The following is a 21,093-nucleotide window of genomic DNA, read 5'->3' as shown; positions in this document are numbered from 1 at the left end:
TCCTTTGGAACAGAATCCTGACAGCTTTAGCTAGAAAGTAGGTCTGCGGTTTTCACAGTACATTTGAGCAATGGAAGTTGTTCCGTAGGGCCAAGGGGCCATTGTCCCAAAAGCCATGGCCTGCCTTCAGTCAGCCTTTACCCACCTGCCTGCCTTAGAACCAGTCCATGGGGTTTGTCCTGGCTGCCACCTTCCCCCTCCGTAGACTCAGCCTTGCCTTTGTAGAACACAGCAGGGAGGAGGATGGGGTCGAAATTAAAATTTGTTCCCTCTGCCTGCAATTGGCTCTGGCTCCCCCTGCGATTGGACTCTGAAATATACTCAAAGTCGAGAGTGGATTTCATGCTCTTTATTCAGCTCATAGTGGTGAGGAAGAATGAAAGTCCCCTCAAAGTATCTGCTTTATATACATTATTTACACAATGGGCTGCACGTGATTGGCTAATTCCGGAATTCTCCTGTAGGCGAATCAGGTTGTGGATTCACTTCCATCTGGAGCCGGATTGGGTGGCTCCTGCAGACCAATCATACGGCTGCATTGTTCTAGGACCAATCAGACTGCTGCATTCTGAATCCTATTGTTCTAGGACCAATCAGACTTCTGCATTTTGGATCCTATTGTTCTAGGACCAATCAGACTGCTCCATTTTGGATCCTATTCAACTCAGTACATAACAGACTCCTTGCTTTCTGCCCTTCCAGTTCCAATGGGCACCATCTACCACTGCAGTCGAGTAATGTGCCAGAGTAAGAATGGGGCAGCAGAGTGCAAGCAGTGTTTTTCAGAGGCAATTGGATCAAGCGCCATATTAAAGCTCAGCTCCTTCCCATGCAGCTATGCTAAGTTGTTGTTCAGGATGACATGAAAGGGGAGGGAAATGTCTCGAGTTAAAGGTACGCACTGCTAGGCTCCATGCCCTCAGATGCTTGTCGGTCAAACCACATCCTCTGCTGCCACTGCCAAGTGAAGTGAGACAGGGGCCTCCCAAGGAGAAAGCCTTTTTGGTAGTGGCACCCCAGCTGCATAAAAGACTCCTCAGAGAGGTTCATCTGATGACTTTGCAGTGGTTTCAATTTGAGGCAAAGACCCAGGCTTTTAAACTTTGTAGGAAACTCTGTTGTTTGTAGGAAACTTCGTTTGTTGTTCCCCTAACCCAAGTTGTAAACTGTGTATACCACTGTCCTTGCTGCAGCAAAAGTTTACACACTCTCATACAGTTGTATTTTATTGTTTATTGTTAATTTTAATTATTGTATCTTATATTGTCAATATTTTCTTTCCCCTCCTTCCCTTCCTTTTTATGGAAGCCATCCAGGGAATATTTACTGATGAGTGACTATACAAATTTAATTAACGTATAACAAAATAAACGAACATACGTCAATACAGCTGCGTGCTGAGCGGCTTACAGAATGGAAGTGGTATGGTCGCCTACTTGAATGTCCTGCAATCTCTGTAAGGGGAACAGGCAGCATTCTTGGGTGGTTGCTTTAAAAAGTGCTGGGAGCCACCGTATTTATTCCCCACAATGCCCTAGGGCAGGGGCTGGGACCTATTTCATTCTCTTTTCATCAGATATTAAGGTCCTTCTGGAGAACCTTCTGAGAGCAGCATCCCGGTGGTGGGTGGGGCTGCAGGCAAAAATAGGAGGAACAATGCATGACTGTTATACAGTGGTACCTCGGGTTAAGTACTTAATTCGTTCCAGACATTCGTTCTTAACCTGAAACTGTCCTTAACCTGAAGCACCACTTTAGCTAATGGGGCCTCCTGCTGCTGCCACGCCGCCGGAGCAAGATTTCTGTTCTTATCCTGAAGCAAAGTTTTTAACCTGAAGCATTATTTCTGGGTTAGCGGAGTCTGTAACCTGAAGCATATGTAACCTGAAGCGTATGTAACCCGAGGTACCACTGTACCTTTGTTATGGTAGGCTACTTTCTCTGCCATGGGTGTAGCCAGGATTTATGTTGTGGGGGGCAGGACACCCACCTGTCATCATCCTCTGTCTGGATCTGTCCAGCAGATTCGGAATGAAATGTCTCAAAAACAGTTGTTTTAAATCACTTTCTTTTGACCCCAAATGCTGGAGGCTACAGCAGGTCAGGAAAGGCTACACATAGGACATTTCCCCCATAAAGTACCTATAGAAGAGGATGGAATAGCTGTGCATAATTGGACTACTCGAACCCCACACTCCACCTTCTTCATCCCACAAAGTTGGCTTGGTTTTCTTTTGATGCCACTCCTGCAAAACGGAGGAAGATGTGTTTCAAAACACAGAAATGTTGTGAATGGTTCTTCGTTGGGTTGCCTCACAGGCAAGCCAGCAAGAAAAAACAGACAGCTGTTCGTTTCCTGTCTCTGTTGCAAAATCCAAGCAGAGTTGCAAGCCGTTCCCCCCAGCATGGAACTCACACCCACCTTCATAAGCCCCTGTGTGTGGGGCGCTGGCACCCCCGTTGGTTGGCGCTGTGAGTCCCTAAAGGTAAATAACTATTCCAAAGGTAAATAACTATTTACTTTTAAAAAAGGTCAACAACTTTGGGGGTTCTATCCCTAAAAAAGGTCAAAAGGACAACAACTTTGGGGTGTCCTCCCTAAAAAATGGTCAACAACTCTGGGCAACCTAGGGGTGCTGGGCAGATCTTTGCACCCCAGCGCCACATATGCTTAAGACGGCCCTGTGTGCATTTTACAGCAGGTTAGTTTCTTCACACACTGACACACATCTCGGCCTTCCACCCAGGCAAGGACACATTTCTAGCCAGGCAAAAGCACCAAGGAGGGTGCAAAGTAGAGCCTGGAAGTCACCCAGGAAGGAGAGGATTAGTGCAAGCAGCTTAAATCAGTAGCGCTTTTGCACTTCACTCAAGGTGCAGCAAAAAAATTAAATTTGACCTTGGCCCTGGTCCTCCCCTCAAAGGGCCAGGATGGGCTTCTTCACAGAGTTGCGCTTTGGTACTCCAGCGTTTCTTACTGTATGAAGGCGGCAACTCAACCCTGCATTGAGTACCCCTCGTGTAAAAGGCAGTGCGCTGTTTTCTGTTCCGAAAGATGAATGCAGCTTTGTGGATCTGCTGCATGGGTGGGTGTGTTTGTTTGACTTGACTGTTTGGCTTGGATGACAAAATCCAAAGGTCTTTTGTCATCTTCCCTGTGGTAGCAAGCACATTGCGCAGCCAAGATTTGCAATATAGTCGAGAATATCTGTTCGCTCAGGCCAGGGACCCATCTAGTCTTGTATTCTCATGCAGGCTAACCAGGGCATGAGCGAAACAGCACTCCTGTTAATGAGCCCCAGCTTCTTGCACCTGCCTCTGTCATACTGCCCTCTGATACTAGACTCCAATAGATAACTCTCATGAGTAGTAGCCACTGATAGGCTCATCATCCAGGAAATCCAAAGCATTCCTGCACTGCAGGGTTTTGGACTAGATGACTCTCAGGGTGCCTTCCATCTCTTTGAGTCTATGAATTTCTCTAATCTTCTTTAAAAGCTGTTCAACATAGGAACATAGGAAAAATAGGAATCTGCTCTTATACTAAGCCAGACCATTGCCACATCTAATTTTGTACCAGGCAACTCCCCATTTCTGCAGGGGTTGCGTTCTGGGTTAAAGTACACATTAGCGGAGCATGCTTAAGCCTGCCCTGCCCCATTCCGCCCCCATTCCTCCCTCTTCCAGGTCCAAAACAACCCGTGCAATTGGAATGAGTTTATACAGAATATAGTATGTTATTGATAATCATATATGTATATTTGCTCCCAGTACATTTCCGAGCCTAATTCAAAGTGTTGGTGCTGACCTTTAAAGCCCTAAACGGCCTCGGTCCAGTATACCTGAAGGAGCGTCTCCACCCCCATTGTTCTGCCCGGACACTGAGGTCCAACGCCGAGGGCCTTCTGACGGTTTCCTCCCTGCCCTGCGAGAAGCCAAGTTACAGGGAACCAGGCAGAGGGCCTTCTCAGTAGTGGCGCCTGCCCTGTGGAACGCCCACCAGATGTCAAAGAGAACAACAACTACCAGACTTTTAGAAGACATCTGAAGACAGCTCTGTTTAAGGAAGCTTTTAATGTTTGATGCATTACTGTATTTTAATATTTTGTTGGAAGCCGCCCAGAGTGGCTGGGGAAGCCCAGCCAGATGGGCGGGTATAAATAATATGATGTTGTTGTTGTTGTTGTTGTTGTTGTTGTTGTTGTTGTTGTTGTTGTTGTTATGTTATGGCTAGGTCTCTCCCACAAACGCAAGATGACTCTGGCTGTTAATTATTTCAGATTTATTGCTAAAACAACAAACTAAGACGGAGCTCCTCTACTCATCGTCCTCCCCAGAAGATGGAGTTGCCCGGACTGAGCTCCTTCCCCAGCACGGAAGCCTCCACCTTCTCTTCCGGTATCTTTCACGCATCTCTGCCACTTTTGAAATCCTACAAGATTCGGCAGAGCGTATTTTCTGTATTCCAACATCTTGCCCACTATCGTAGTTCTCACAAATCTGTCTGTCCCTTTGGTCAGAGCTCAGATTACAGCTGCTCTCCCCCTCCTCTCTGCTTTCTGCTGCTAACTGTTCTCTCCCTATGCCTGCTCCTTCTTCTCCTGTCAGCATCTGAGCTTCGCTGACAATGTATTAAGACAATAATAGTACTTTAAAAGTTCTCTTTCCAAAGTTTCCCAATTCCCGGAGCACAGGAAAAAAATCACACATTCGGTAAGTTGAAATTGGTTCACTTACAAATTCCTCAAAGGTCTGGTTCATGTGTTTTTCCATACATCAGTAAAAAAAAGTTATGTTGGCAGTAAAACTTAGATCTTACAAAGTGATCAAAGTTCCTAAATTATTGGTGGCTGGTGATAGCCATGCAGTCTGAGCAGGAGCAAACAACTCAAACCTGTTGACACAGGTTGCTTCTCAGGGTAGACTGGAGGAGAACAAATGCTTTATTATCTAGTTCCTCCCAAGGTGCAGGGGGACACAGCTAAGCCTGGTAGGACAGCTTACTCTATGGTATTAACCCCTTCATGCATTGCTTACTTAAGCATGTTAGTTATATGAAGCTGGTTATCTCATAGGGACCACAGTATGAACTGGGAACAGCTAATACAAGTGGGGAGCAGCAGTGCCTTTTCCCACCCAGATTCATGGGTGCCAATTTCAAATACTGGTTCCTGTGCCTTGGCATAGTAGCAATCATAGATGCTTCTCTTTCATTCTTCATCAAAGGAGACCACTAATGCTGAACTAGTGCAACGGCCAGGATAATGAATTACATCATCATCACTGTCAGACATTTCTTGTACCAGACAAGATGGATAAAGGAAGAGAAATTGACATTCATTCATTCATTCATTCATTCATTTATATATCTTTTTAGGTCACTCCTGGCGATAAACCTCTAGGCAATGCGCAGTATGCAAAACAATTAAACAATTAAAACACTTCAAAGTACAGCAGACTACAGAAGATCTTGATTCACAAGATCCTTGTCACCTTGGTTTTTGCAGTGTGGCAAGGTGACCTCTTCAAGGTAGCAGTCTTCAACACAGCCACACATCACTGTATTGCAGGCATGCCAGCTCCCTGGTATCTTCTCAAAGCAGACAACACAGATAAGATGCAAATCAGATGCGCATTACAAATGCATCAAATCCACACTGGTGGCAGCTGCAGACGTTCGCTCCATCTAAATGTGGAGGATAGGCAGAGAATATGCATCTGGTGTGTGTGTTGAGGGAAGAGCCCTATAATCTTTGAAAAAGAGTCAGGCAGTGTATTTTAATTAGAATTAATTTACAATCTTAGCATCTCCATTCCGGAGTTTGCAATCAATTTTGCAAAGGTGTTTGAAGAAGCCCTCAGGCACTCATCTATAAGCTCAGATGGAACACCAGACCATTTCAAGGCACGATATATTGCTGTGTATGCACTTTGCAGCCCTCCAGTGATACAGATCTTTTTTCTTTTTTTATAAATATTTATTAAAGTTTTTGAATACAATACATAAATAATACAATACAATACATAAATAATAAACAACATTACTTATATCATAACATAGTTTCCTCACTTCTTTGGACTCCCTCACGTCTCCCGCTCCCACTTACATCGTTGAAAAAAATTTTCAAGCAAATTATCCTCTTGTTTACAACCTTATATCCGCTCATTTAAATAAAATCTAACAGTTCTCCAGAAAGTTTGTATTTTCCTTAATCTCACTTATCGTCAAATTCAGATCTAGCACCCTTCTTAACATTCAACCAAATTACAATATTTTTGTAGATAAATCTTAAATTTCTTCCAGTCTTCTTCAACCCTCTCTTCTCCCAGGTCTCGGATTCTGCCAGTCATCTCAGCCAGTTGCATGTAGTCAATCAGCTGCATCTGCCACTCTTCCAGTGTGGGTAGATCTTGAGTTTTCCAGTTCTTAGCGATGAGTACTCTTGCTGCCGTTGTTGCATACATAAAAAATGTTCGGTCCTTCTTTAACACCTTCTGGCCGACCATACCCAGAAGAAAGACCTCTGGTTTCTTAGTGAAGGTATACTTAAATACCTTTTTCAACTCATTATATATCATTTCCCAGAAGGCCTTCACTTTAGGGCAGGTCCACCAGAGGTGAAAGAATGTTCCTTCACTTTCTTTACATTTCCAACATTTATTATCAGACAAATGGTATATTTTAGTAAGTTTAACTGGGGTCATGTACCATCTATATATCATTTTCATTACATTTTCCTTCAGAGCATTACATGCAGTGAAGTTCAGCCCAGTGGTCCACAACCTTTCCCAGTCCTCAAACATAATGTTATGTCCAATGTCCTGTGCCCACTTTATCATAGCCGATTTAACCATTTCGTCTTGTGTATTCCATTTTAACAGCAAGTTAAACATTCTTGATAATACCTTAGTCTTTGGTTCTAACAGTTCTGTTTCCAACTTCGATTTCTCCACCTGGAACCCTAACTTTTTATCATTTTTAAAAACTTCTTTAATCTAAGCATAATGTAACCAGTCTCGCACTTTATCCTTCATTTTCTCCAAACTCTGCAATTTCCAATTGTCTCCATCTTTTTCTAATATTTCCCAATATTTTGGCCATTTGGCTTCCATATTGGGTCTTTTTCGGGCCTTAGCCTCCAAGGGTGAAAGCCACCTCGGAGTTTTGTTTTCCAATAAGTCTTTGTATTTTGTCCAGACATTAAATACTGCTTTCCTGACAATATGGTTCTTGAAGGCCTTATTGATCTTAACCTTATCATACCATAAGTATGCATGCCAACAGATCTTGCACCCAAGACTGTGCCAACCTTTGTAGACTTATGGGCCAAAATAAATTGGATTTTTGAGCCGATGCTGTGGGGGCACCACACCCTCAGGTTGTGCCCAAGAGTGCTACCTTGGTGCTCACCTCTTCTGCTATATTCCTATAGTGCTAACAACTTGCTAGGCACTGTGCAGGAGAATGTGACAAAGTGCCACAACACCTTCCCAGAAGGCTTGCAGTCAACAATGGGCATAACAGACAGGGAAAGTGGGAGAAAGATCACAGATCTGCAACGCACGGGGGAGTGAGGTGGAAGTAAAAGCTCACTGTTGTGCCACAGTCAATAGACTCTCTCCACCACCACCCTGACCTCCCCCCCCCCACCTTATTGCACATATTAGTTGCAACATCAAATGCAGCTGAAGACTAACGCTGCAGACCGTTAAACAGACGGCTTCAAATATCACAATGCAATAACAGATGGTAACCACCAACCGCTGCCTCTTCCAACCAAATTGTTGGATTCCAAGGAATGAGCTTCATTTTGAGCCTGGGCAAAACAGAGTTCAACCATAGACCCTGTTTTCAGCGCTGGGTTTAGCCTGAAAACGCAGGCATAAAGAGAGAACGCCTCCGAGTGCAGAGAACTTTCCCCTTCTCACCAAACAACTACATCCCTTCCAACATTTCACAGCTAAAGATAGAAACAAGCTTTTAACACCCTCAACACCCACACCAAGGGCTACTTGCCCAAGCCTCTCCAAGACCATTTACACATCTGCTTTCATGACGTGATCATTTACTCTGCAACAGCAGGTCCTGTGCTATTTTAAAAGTCAATAAAGTGTGCAGTCCTTTGGTTAAATATGTGTTGGAGAGGGGAGAGGTTTGTCCATGGGTAGGCAAACTGAGGCCCGGGGGGGGGGGCCAGATCCAGCCCAATCGCCTTCTAAATCCTGCCCGCGGATGGTCCGGGAATCAGCATGTTTTTACATGAGTAGAATGTGTCCTTGTATTTAAAATGCATCTTTGTGTTATTTGTAGGGCATAGGAATTTGTTCTTTTTTCCCCTTCAAAATATAGTCCAGCCCCCCGCAAGGTCTGAGGGACATTGGACCGGACCCCTGCTGAAAAAAATTGCTGACCCCTGGGTTTGTCCTACAGCAAGGATAGGGAACTCTGACCATTGGCAATGCTGGCTAGAGCTGATGGGATTTGGAGTGCAAAAACATCTGGAGTGCAACAGGTTACACAAGCCCTGTCTGACAATCTGCTATCAACAGTTCAAAAGGCTGTCTTGGAATCAGGCAGAATGGCAAGCTGTGTGCAAGTGTGTGTAAGTCTTCACCTATGTGCATTTACATGCATGTCAGGGAGAGAGAAGATAAAGTGAAAGGGAGGGGGGAGATTAAACTGACTGAGATGCCAGGGTGAGAGCCAGACCCAGGAGAATGCCATCTCTAGGAACTCACACCAACAACATTTTTACCAGCCTGCTGTCACTGGAGGTAGGCTATCCTTCCCTGGCAGCGCGGGGTACAAATAATAAATTATTATTATTATTATTATTACTAAGCAGAGACTGGATAGACATCTGTCAGTGCACTAGGTTGGAGGCTAGATTAGATGACCATTGCAAAAACAGGGGCAGTAATGTCTGCAAAATAGGGACCAGCCCTAGTAAATAGGGCCGAATGGAACATATGTAATTGCCAGCACTCAGGGTGTGAGTCCCTTGGGAGATAGTGACTTATCGGAACTGTTCCTTGCAAAGTGCCATGTGCATAGATTGTGAACAATCAAAGTAATCACAAATAGTGTAAATGGTTAAATATGAAGACAGGGGAGATACAGGTATAACTCCTCACCCAGCCAAGAAGCTGGGTGACCTTGGGCCAGTCGCTATATCTCGGTCACACCTACCTCACAGGATTGTCGTGAGGATAAAAGTACAGTGGTACCTCGGGTTACAGACGCTTCAGGTTACAGACTCTGCTAACCCAGAAATAGTACCTCGGGTTAAGAACTTTGCTTCAGGATGAGAACAGAAATCGTGCGGCGGCAGCAGGAGGCCCCATTAGCTAAAGAGGTACCTCAGGTTAAGAACAGTTTTAGGTTAAGAACGGACCTCTGGAACAAATTCTTAACCACTGTAGTGAATCTCCACAGCTGCCAACTTGAGCTCTGTGGAGGAAAGGTGGGATATAAATGTGATGAAAAAGCAAATGATCAAAGTACTCACATAGCTGGGGGTCAGAGGGTGTGGCTGCTGTGGACTCCCTGCAAGAAGAGGGAAGCAGTGACATAATAACATAAGAAGAGCCTACTGGATCAGGCCAGTGGCTCACCTAGTCCAGCACCCTGTTCTCACAGTGGCCAGCCCACTGCAGGAAACCTGCAAGCACGACCTGAGCGAAGGTCCTCCAAATGTTGAAGGATTTCAGCTCCAATCAGCCCCAGGCAGCCAGTGCAGCCAACAGGCAGGGAACACAACATCCAATTGGTCCCAGCTTCCCCATCTCCATTTTTTTGAAATTCAGCGTTGATACGTTTCAGTACCATTTTAAGGGGGGGAATAGCTAAGAGGCAATCAGTCATCACAGCAGAGAGGAAAACACATGCACACACTCAAACCCTGCACAAATGTTTGTGTTTTTGGAAACCATGCTGACTGCGAGGCAGAGATATTTGAAACTTAATTAGATATTCATTGGACTTTATTAAACTCCCAAACAAGGACATGAATGCCTTTGTTCTGTTGAATGCCTGCAGTAGATCATAATCAAGCTCCATTTTCTTCCACCCAGATCTGAAACATCCTTGAGTGAATAGAAAGCAGGGAGAGAGAATAACTTTGCAAGCAAGCATGCTGGCCCCTAGCATGAGCACCAGCAAGTTCTTGTATATAAATAACCAGGTTCAGGAAAAGGCACTTTCCGCTTGGCTGTCAGAAGAACACAGTGTGAATCAACAGCTTTTTGAGCTGAAAAAGGGCCGCCTTATCCTTTCGGTTTGAAAGCCTTGCATCTGGTGCACTTTGACAATGACTGGACTTCATTCATACCCACCTGGCTTCACCCATTTCGGATGCCAGTCTGTCCTTCACACACACACACACACACACACTGCTGAAGGAGATGCCTGGTTTCTTGTAGGGAAGCAGCAGTGCTCAAATTATGGAAGGAAAGGTAGAGGAGCCCTTACTGAATTTCACAACTTCTGACTCCCCCAATTTCTTAAGAGCATTTCTAATCCCCTTCTCAGGACAAATGGCTGCCTGAACAGCTTACACCGATCAGTTAAAACAGAGGTGGGAAACATCTGACCCATGGGTCAAATTTGGCCTACCAGCCATCTGCATTTGTCACACCAGGCTGTTCCCTCCCAAACCACACCCTCCAGCCCCATACCTGATGTCATATATGAGATGTCAGGTAGAAATGCTAATGCAGCTGGTCTGGGCAAAAAGCAGTGTTGAATTCCCCACCTATCAGCTGCTGGAAGGGGAGTTCAATCCTGCTTTTTTCACTATCTTTTTCGCCCTGCCTTGCAGACCAACTTTGACAGATGCGGAAAGCCAGCCACCTCTCAATCACCTGATGTCATGTGATTTGCAGGTGGGTTAAGGTTGGTCTCTGGGGACGCGGATGGCGCTGTAGTCTAAACCACAGAGCCTAGGGCTTGCTGATCAGAAGGTCGGAGTTCGAATCCCTGCAATGGAGTGAGCTCCCATTGCTCAGTCCCAGCTCCTGCCAACCTAGCAGTTCGAAAGCATGTGCAAGTAGATAAATAGGTGGCGAGAAGGTAAACGGCGTTTCCGTGCGCTGCTCAGGTTCACCAGAAGCGGCTTAGTCATGCTGGCCACATGACCCGGAAGCTGTCTGCGGACAAACGCCGACTCCCTCGGCCTATAGAGCGAGATGAGCACGCAACCCCAGAGTCGTCCATGACTGGACCTAATGGTCACGGGTACATTTACCTTTACCTAAGTTTGGTCTCAGGGTGGAGAGGAGATGAAGCTCTGGTCACAGAAATCTTTCCCACCCCCAGCCTCTGCTCAGGGGCTGACAATCTAAAAAGACAGGACACAAAAGGAAAAAGGATTGGAGATGGAAGCCGGGGGAGGCAACTTGGACACCAATTGTTAAAGATAAAGAGTAGTTCTAATAATGACCAATTGTTATAGAAATTGTTCAAAGATAGGTAGAGATAGGCGGGGTATAAATAATAAATTATTATTATTATTATTATTATTATTATTATTATTATTATTTTAGTTACACCATGCCTTCCTCCCTCAAAAGCCTTCTGAAGACAGCAGCTACAGGGGCCATCACAGAAACAGACCCCCTCCCACTTTAATTCAAGTACTGAAGAGAAGCAATGATTCTTAGTTCAACCCAGAGATGCTTGAGGAATTTTACCTCTGCAAATCGTGGTGCTGACTGATCTGATCTGCACCTTCTTGATGAGTGTACCTAAGGGAATTTTCTACTACCTTCCATGCTTCCCAAATGTTGCAAACCTGTTCTTGCTTCAAAAAGGTATCAACGTTTGTTTAGACATTTGAGAATCTAAGCTTTACTCAGAGTGGTACAGTTGGAATTAACGGACCTAACTTACTCATGTTCATTTATTTCAGTGGGTCTGATGCTGTGAGGAGGACTAGCACTGGACACAATCCTTGGAAAATACAACTATGATGCAGTCCTAAGTGTGATTATCCACCACTTTCAATGTTCTGCTGCCAGAACCTTGGGAGGTGGGCTGAACTTAGCTCCCTACTCCCCTGTTTGCATTTTTCTTCCATTGGTTCTGATCCCATTCTGGACTGGTTTTATAAGGCACCCTTGCAGGTAAGGCCATGAAAGTCCCAATGCTACTCCATCCTCTCCCAAGGGAAAAAAAGTATTGGCTTGTCTGATGCATGTACACCTGTCTTAGCCATTTGCAGCCTAAAAGATGGAAAATAGCTTTCTTTGAGTAGCTGGTTATAAACCCAACACTGTGTCTGCAATTCTGTGATCACTTATGTGGGAGAAAACACCACTGAACTCGACAGGGCTTACATCTGAGTAGAGGCACAGGGGACTGAGATATGCAAATCAGATGCAATCTTCCCCAGAGGTTAAATACTCACACATGTCGTGCTCTCAGCAGTTCTTCAAACATTTGTTTTGGCACTAGCACTTGTCAAAGTTCATAGTCACAGATGTGCGGATCACAACAGTTGAATATAAACCAGGTATGAGGAACAAGTGGTGCCATTTATTCAGCAATAGCAACAAATCCTGGCTTACAAATGCCAGGATGTTATCATTAGCACAGCTTCTGAATGGTCACTGATTTTTTTTATTTTTCACATTTAAGCTTCAATGCAATTATCACAATCGGCATATTCTGCATTTGGTTTCTTTCTGACCTTACTGCCACCCTACGGCCAGATGATAATAACATTCCATGCATATGATGAAGTGGACTCTGGTGCCCAGAAACTCATATTACGAGTCCCTCCAGCCTGGTTTTGTTGTTTTGTTTTTACAGATGCATTATCTGAAGGTTGGCGGTTCGAATCCCCGCGACAGGGTTAGCTCCCGTTTCTCAGTCCCTGCTCCTGCCAACCTAGCAGTTCGAAAGAACGTCAAAGTGCAAGTAGATAAATAGGTACCACTCCAGCGGGAAGGTAAACGGCATTTCCATGCCCTGCTCTGGTTTGCCAGAAGCGGCTTAGTAATGCTGGCCACATGACCCGGAAGCTGTACGCCGGCTCCCTCGGCCAATAAAGCGAGATGAGCACCACAACCCCAGAGTCAGCCGTGACTGAACCTAATGGTCAGGGGTCACCTTTACCTTTATACTATATTGGACCATCATACATCATTCTTCTTTATTAGTCGTTCTGCAATGCTTCCCAGAGTGGCTGGGGAAACCCAGCCAGATGGGCGGGGTATAAATAAATTATGTATTATTATTATTATTATTATTATTATTATTATTACCAATGTTATGGCATCACTGTAGTCTAGAGTGGCAACTCCAGACCTATAATGCAACAAAAGTGGAACAAAAACCAAACAAACCCCAGAATATTCGCAGTATGAAAAGTTACGGGGTTTCATCAGGAAACCAAAGGACAAACACTGTTTGAAAACAAAGCAGTATTCCTGCCCCCCAAAAATGTTGCAGCCATAAGCAGCTTTGAAAGCATGTATTACCACCCCAACGCCATCAAAAGCACAAATTTGTATGAATGAAATAAAGAAACATCTGGAGGGGGCCTAAATGTGTCTTTAAGGTATCACATTGGGACGCAGGTGGTGCTGTGGGTTAAAGCCTCAGCGCCTAGGACTTGCCGATCGAAAGGTCGGCGGTTCGAATCCCTGCGGCGGGGTGCACTCCCGCTGCTCGGTCCCAGCGCCTGCCAACCTAGCAGTTCGAAAGCACCTCCGGGTGCAAGTAGATAAATAGGGACCGCTTACCAGCGGGAAGGTAAATGGCGTTTCCGTGTGCGGCTCTGGCTCGCCAGAGCAGCGATGTCACGCTGGCCACGTGACCCAGAAGTGTCTCCGGACAGCGCTGGCCCCTGGCCTCTTAAGTGAGATGGGCGCACAACCCCAGAGTCTGTCAAGACTGGCCCGTACGGGCAGGGGTACCTTTACCTTTACCTTTTTATGATTCTTTGCTCTTGCAGCAACAGAGTAACACAGCTACTCCTCTGGAAATAATTTTTAAAATTTATTATATTTATGTCCCACTTTTCCTCAATGGTTGTCGTGTGTGCCCGCCCCCCACCATTTACCCTGTATTTTAGTCTCACAGCAGCCCTGTGAGGTAGGTTAGGCTGAGAGATAGTGACTGGCCCAAGGCCATCCTGTGAGCTTCAAAGCTGAGTGGGAATTTGAACACGGGTCTCCCAGGTCCTGGTCATTGTAATGACTAGGCTCCCAGAAAAGAGCAACGGGGAAGAAAGGAAGAAAGGAAGAAAGGAAGAAGTCTCAGAAGTGGGTGAGTGCTACTTCTCAATATGAAGTGTCCAATTTGTTGATCTTTTATTAAGGTATGCTTAGTTTCTGGGCTTAACACAAAATACAGGTTTTGAGCTATAAATCTTCTGCAGCTCAGGACCCCCTGTATTTTGAGGACTGCCTCTCCCACATGAACTAATCTGGACACTACATTTGTCATCTGAGGCCCTTCTTCACGTGCCCTCAATGTGGGAAGAGTGGAAGGTGGCGCCACAAGAATGGACCTTTTTAATGACTGCCACTTCTGGAATGCTCTCCACAAGGAAGCATGCCTGGCACTATTGTTGTTTGTCTTTAGGTGCCAGAGAAAAATGTACTTATTTACCTACTCTTTGGGTTTTTAATTGGGAGGGTAGTTAGATAGGTCAGTGGTCTTAGTTCTGCTCATCTTTGAAGTGGGGTAGATAGGACTTGTTCCTTTTAAGTATATTTTCAGATGAGTATTCTAGCTTTCGTTTACTGTTGTTTTTATATTTGATTTTAATGTCTTTGCTAATTCTATTTTTAATGTGTCACTGTGAGACACCTGAGTGCCAAAATAATGCCAACAAATAAATAGAAATATGCTACTTCTCTAACATTGCTGGTGTTACATACTAATTTTAGCACAGCAACTTTTAAAGCAAGCAATCAGATTTTTTTTTTTTAAGGCTTCAAGGGTATCCCTAATTTGGTGGCAATTTTTTTTAAAAAAAATGCCTATCATTTTTAATACTCATAAAAAATGCAGGTGGCAGGCACCCTCTTGCCACACGCTGCAGATGATAACTGCTACAACACACATGTGCAGCACTTAAAAGACAAATGAAGTATTGCAGAATTTTTTTAATTTGCAAATTTAATTAGTTGAGGGTGCAATCCTATGCTCAAGTTATGCCAGCCGTAGGATATGGCAGCATATCCCCTCACACAGATGTAACTAGACTATAGGATTTCGTGATCCAGCTCATAGGATGAATTGACTAAGATGTCTTTATTCAGGTGGCAGCCCTGATCTCGTTACCTTTCTAACCACCCTGAGAGCCCAGATAAATAAGACATGGTTAAAATACTAGTGCACAACTTAAGACAGCTTGACGTTCAACCTCATCTTTCCAAAGCCAGCCCACTCAGAGAGCTCAATAGCAATTGCAGACTTTAGTAAGCATCTAGCTAGGAGAAGCAAGTTCTACAGGTGAGACAGCTATCAAGAGGCCACATCTCTCTAGGGTTGTCACATTGTTTTAAGGACAGAGACCATGTGATTTTAACAGCTGAAGGGTAGGCTGAAATCAACAGGTGAAGCTTTTTTCAGTCCCTGCTGGGGAAAGCTTCATGTAGCAAGTTATAAGTGTATAACTGTTAAAGGCCCAGAAGATACGTTGTCTATTTATATATTTAAAAAGTGTCTTCCCTATATGAACTCTGCACACAGACAAGATGGATCCTAAGCAGAAGATATTTCAGGCTGAGACTGAACACCGCAACGGGGCATAAAGGAGGCAGTGGTCTCTGGCATCTGAGTTATTAAAAGCTTTGCAGGATAACAACAAGCCCTGCTTACTTTGAAGGTCTCTCTTGTGGTGGGGAGGGTAGTGGCTTTCAAGAGCAAATGTGTCACTGACACATGCCCTGAGAACCAGCTCCTGCTATTCTGAAACTTAGCCAGCAAAAGCAAATAAACAAAGAAAGGAAGCTTGCCATTTCATCATAACACTTAGCAGTTCTGAGCTCCGCTTATCAAGTTGTATGTGCGCCACTGAAAAGCTTTCACGGGATGCTGCTGCCCCCTGCTGCCTGTTTTCTTCCAAAATGCAATTCTCTGGCAGCAATTCCAGATCATGCTCCTACAGGGAGGAGTCTTCCCTGGCACTCGCAGAATGTGCCCACCCCCCTGCTGAAATAAGGCTTGTAAGAAGCATTCCTCTGTAGCCAATAAAACAGGTTGCGGTATGTGCGTAGTCATCACTGCAGTTTCTCTGGCTTGCAAATGTGTCCACAGGCACCGAAAGAGCAGAGACCCCTTTTCCAGAGGGTTTGTGCCAACTAGACTTCCTGCGTATGATCTGAGAACAGCTCTCCCAAAACTTTCTTTCTAGGTATCCATATTTTACTTATCATAAAAGCCAAGTCAGCCAAAGAATATTTCAAAGGTTTTTCCGTACACCCCACGCCAACTTTTAGTGCATTGACTATATTGTGTCCAAAGGTTAATACTTATCCTGTGTGACCTGTTTCTATTGTTGTCCTCTCTGTTATCAAGGCTAACAATTATTTTCCTTCTGGGATCTGACAGAGAGTTAAAGGGAATTGCCCTAAAGCCATTGTGCTTTGTTAACATGGTGATCCTCAACAAATGCACCCATGGACCCAAACAAACACAACTGGAACCTCCCACCTTCCCAAGTTTATCTGTTAAAAAATTAAATTTAAAGCAGCTGCAGCATGCACAGGAGTGTCACCGGGTGCTCAGAGCACTCAGGCCTGCCACAAATTTGCACAAATATTTGGGGTCAATAAAAATAAGCTGTGCACACATCATATGTTTTAAGTACATGACAAAGAATCCTTGCAACTGTACTTGCTAAGTGAGGTATAAACTACAGTTCCCAGGATTCTCTGGAGGAAGTCATGTGCTTTAAATGTATGGTGTGTATAGAGCTGGGGTAGGAGGCTGGGGTCTCAGCACTGCATTTTGCAGTGTGCTCAGTGTTTCAAAAGGGAAGGAAGGGGGCAGGATAGCTAAGCCCATAGGACCTGGGCGACCACCTAACAATACCCCTATCCAGGCAGCCTTATTGATGCATAGCAAATTGCTCAAAACAGAGTTCCTTCTGTTCAGAATTTGTTGTAGGTTGCTGCTAACCTGGGAGTCTGCCTTGTTAAACTTAACAGGGACTGAATTCTGAGTAGAAACGTATAGGTGCATCTGTCTCACTCATTATTAGGTACATACTGAGCCAGACCACTGGTTCATCTAGCTAAATATTGTCTACAGTGAACTGGCAGCAGATCTCTTCTAGCATTTCAGACTGGGGTCTCTCCCAGCCCTAAATGGAGATGCTGAGGATTGAACCTGAGAATTTTAAAATGCAAAGCAGGTGCTCCCCTACCCCAAGGAAATTTCAGGATAAATTTTAAAATGTTCTAAAATGTCTACTGAGGCATTTGATGGCTAAAAGATACCTTAACATTAGTAACAGTGGGGCACGTGATCACTTTCAAATGTTTGTAATGTTCTTTAAATTGCATTATTTTAACATTTTGATGTTTGCCACCCTGGACTCCTTTGGAAGGAAGGGTAGAATAGAAATTTTAATAATAATAATAATAATAATAATAATAATAGGGTTGCACTTTTAGTCCTGGTTAAAAGGGATGTTACTACGGAATATAATTGGCTTGAATATAATTGAAGATTATATGCAATCTGACAAGTGTTGCCCATTAATTAGAACAGCTAACAATAGCAGATAATGCTATTTTGAATTATCATATGCAGAACGTATGTGAGTTATGTTTCTGAGTGTCAAACTAGATGTTCCATGATGAGAGGAAAGAGATCTAATACTTTCTCCCATGCCGTGACCCAGATCCAAAGCACACACACATACATCAAAGCTGCTGTTATCTGTGAAGAGAAAATATATATACAGGCACCTGTACTGCGCCTGTCCGCCTGGCTGGGAAGGATATGAATTCAATCAATCCCCTCTCCCCCCTATGCTGTGGCCCTGATCTAAACTGAGCCCCTTGTATCTACTTTTAGAAGATGAAAATTGCCTCAGGAGATCCAGTCACAGCACAGCATCCCTCACTGTGAACTCACAAGGACTACAGAGGCATCCAGAGACAAGGCTCCTTCTTCCAAGTCAGACAACAATGCAGAAAATTATCAAGGCTGGAAAATTTGCACAATAAAGCAGGCTAGTCTCACAGGGGGCTTTCTGATTGTCACCTCATCAAATCCCTCAGTATGCAAAGCAGAAGGCAACAAAAAGATCCTTTTTTTGTCAAGTCATTAAGCTTCAGGAAAAGGAAAGGAAGTTGAATTTCATCAATAATATACAATGCTGAAATGAAGCCCTTTCAGAAGACTGGATGTGTCCTTCAATCAAACAACTTCAATGTCATTTTCATATCTTGCTGTGATTTCTAGTGATGTGTGCAAACCCATGCTGCCTGGCCCTCAAAAACATTCAGGCTTTTAAAGCTGGACCCAGTTTATTAATTTAAGCTGTTTATATACTGCTTAGTCACCAATGTTTATAAGTGCTGCACATAAAGATTACAAAAAAGCATAGAGTGGATAAAATCAATTAAAAGGAATCATACAAACAGTTCAAAATAAGGCTTGCACAGTTAGGATGCAATCCTACCCAACCCATCCCACACACTGGAGAGTGACACAGCTGTGGCTGGGGGTGGTGATAGCAGAATGACTAAGCCCAATTTGTACCAAATTGGTATACAGCTCAAAATGGGTGCTGATGCCACCACATGACAGCACTGAGACCAGCTCAGAATCAAGCAGATCCTCTTGGCTAATTACGCTGAGATGTGATTGTTTGAACACAACTTCATTGTCTGCCAGTGCTTTGAGAATCCCAGTCTGATGAAAGAAAAGTACTCAGTTGAATTATTACTTTACTGTGTATTAAATTTCTATACCGCCCTTCATCCAAGGATCACAGAGCAGTTATAACATAAAAAACACAAAAATACATAACATAGTAACAAACATACACCCATTTAAAAGCCCAGATTGCTTAATTGGCCAAAGGCCTGGGAGAAAAAGTGTTTTTGCTTGATGCTGAAAAATATATAACGAAGGTGCCAGGTGAGTCTCCACAAAGGGGCACCCACTGCAAAAAAGGCCTGTTCTCATGTTGCCACCCTCTGGACCTCTCATGGAGGAGGCACAGATGAGGCTTGCAGGGTTGGTTCATATGCGGAGAGGCGGTCCTTGAGGTATTAGAGTCCTGAGTCGGTTATGGCTTTATAGGTCAAAACCAGCACTTTAAATTGGGCCCAGAAACTAATTAGCAGCCAGTGCTGTCAGGCCAGTGCAGTTACTGTGGCAATCCAGATGTTGCTGGAGTACAATTCTCAATTTCCCTGATGGTTGACCACGCTGGCTGTGGCTGATGGGATTTGGAATCCAGCAGGTTTCCCATCTCTATACTCTCATTTTTTTATTATATCACTTATCATAGACGTGATCCCTAAGAAGAGATTCTAGGGCTAAGTGCTGCTATAAATTAAGCCTTGCGATACAACCAGTTAACAAGGAATTGGGGGGCATTTTAAAGACACAACAGATTTATTGTGGCATAAGCTTTCATGGACCAGAGTCCACCACATCAGATGCATTCAGTTGGCAGATATATAAATACATAAATGATGAACAGGTGGAGCCAAATGGAAACGAGGACTTCTACGCCTTCCAATTTGCATGAGTAATGACTGCACCTCTCACATTTTATGACATTTTTGGCTCTGTTTTACAACTCCCCATGCAAGCATATATCTGCCACTTCATGAATATGATTTGACACTAGCTCACAAAAACTTCTGATGCCACAGTAAGTCTATTAAAGGTACTATGGACTATTGCTTCTGCAGCAACAACTAATAGTGCAATATTACACCCAAGGCAGCAATCCAATGCACACCATCCTGAATACAGTGGGATTTCCAATTAATTAAACTTATAATGAAATGTGCTGAATGGGCTGCTATCCTGCCCAAGCCTACTTCCGAGGGAGTCTTGCTGAACTCGCTGCTAACGCGTGTCAGTACTTGGAATAAACCATCTTGTTTCTCAGTAAATTTGCAGAGGATTCTTGCGCCGATGCAATCCTATGTACATTTAAAGGTAAAGGTAAAGGTACCCCTGCCCGTACGGGCCAGTCTTGACAGACTCTGGGGTTGTGCGCCCATCTCACTTAAGAGGCCAGGGGCCAGCGCTGTCCGGAGACACTTCCGGGTCACGTGGCCAGCGTGACATCGCTGCTCTGGCGAGCCAGAGTCGCACACGGAAACGCCGTTTACCTTCCCGCTGGTAAGCGGTCCCTATTTATCTACTTGCACCCGGAGGTGCTTTCGAACTGCTAGGTTGGCAGGTGCTGGGACCGAGCAGCGGGAGCGCACCCCGCCGCAGGGATTCGAACCGCCGACCTTTCGATCGGCAAGCCCTAGGCGCTGAGGCTTTTACCCACAGCGCCACCTGCGTCCCTTTATGTACATTTACCTGGGAGCAAATTCCTCTGAGCACAGTGAAACTTGCCTCTCAAGGAGCATGCACAGAATTTCGTGGCAAAGATGCAATCCGGTGCACGTTGATCTGGAAGCAGGGCTCACTGCATACACCGACAGTTACCCCCAGGAAAATATGCCATACGGATAATCGTGCTTTTGACCGGGAGAGGAACCTTATCACAAGATGCCTGGCAAGGCGCAGCTGTAGCCAAGGGCCGCCCGCATAATCTGTAGGGGTAGCAGAAAAAAGAGTGAACGACGGGACGCAGAAGGGGCAATGTGTATTTCTGCATATTAACGGGTGCGGGACGAGCTACATCCGCCCTTGGATGTACAGTACATTCACTACAAAGGCGTCGCCCGCGGTTGCGGCCTGCCCCAAAGCAGCGACATCTCCGAGCCGCATCCCGTTGCCATGACGCCCAGCCTCCATTTTTTCAGGCCGCGCGCGTCTCGGCGGGCGGGGCGAGGAGGGGAACGCGACGCACGCGCAGAACCCGCCTAGGAAAGGGGAAGCCGAGGGCAGGTCGCGTCGCAGGCTGTCACTTGCGGGGCGGGTGC

At 44.8% G+C, this 21,093-nt stretch overlaps 2 long non-coding RNA genes across 2 annotated transcripts; one reads left to right on the top strand and one right to left on the bottom strand.

The window, feature by feature from the left end:
• Window positions 1-1,114: 1,114 nt before the first annotated feature.
• LOC307221790 lies at window positions 1,115-12,054 on the top strand. The gene is made up of 3 exons (XR_013841518.1): window positions 1,115-1,626; window positions 5,378-5,530; window positions 11,910-12,054. It is a non-coding gene; the product is annotated as an uncharacterized lncRNA (long non-coding RNA).
• On the bottom strand, window positions 9,891-21,013 carry LOC307221795. The gene is made up of 3 exons (XR_013841525.1): window positions 20,525-21,013; window positions 11,253-11,339; window positions 9,891-10,086 (listed from the first exon to the last, which is right to left on the bottom strand). It is a non-coding gene; the product is annotated as an uncharacterized lncRNA (long non-coding RNA).
• Window positions 21,014-21,093: the final 80 nt, after the last annotated feature.

This window comes from Podarcis cretensis, assembly GCF_951804945.1.
Source record: "Podarcis cretensis genome assembly, chromosome: 8".
In the NCBI taxonomy this organism is placed as follows: Eukaryota; Metazoa; Chordata; class Lepidosauria; order Squamata; family Lacertidae; genus Podarcis; species Podarcis cretensis.
This window is presented reverse-complemented; position numbering and strand designations above follow the sequence as displayed.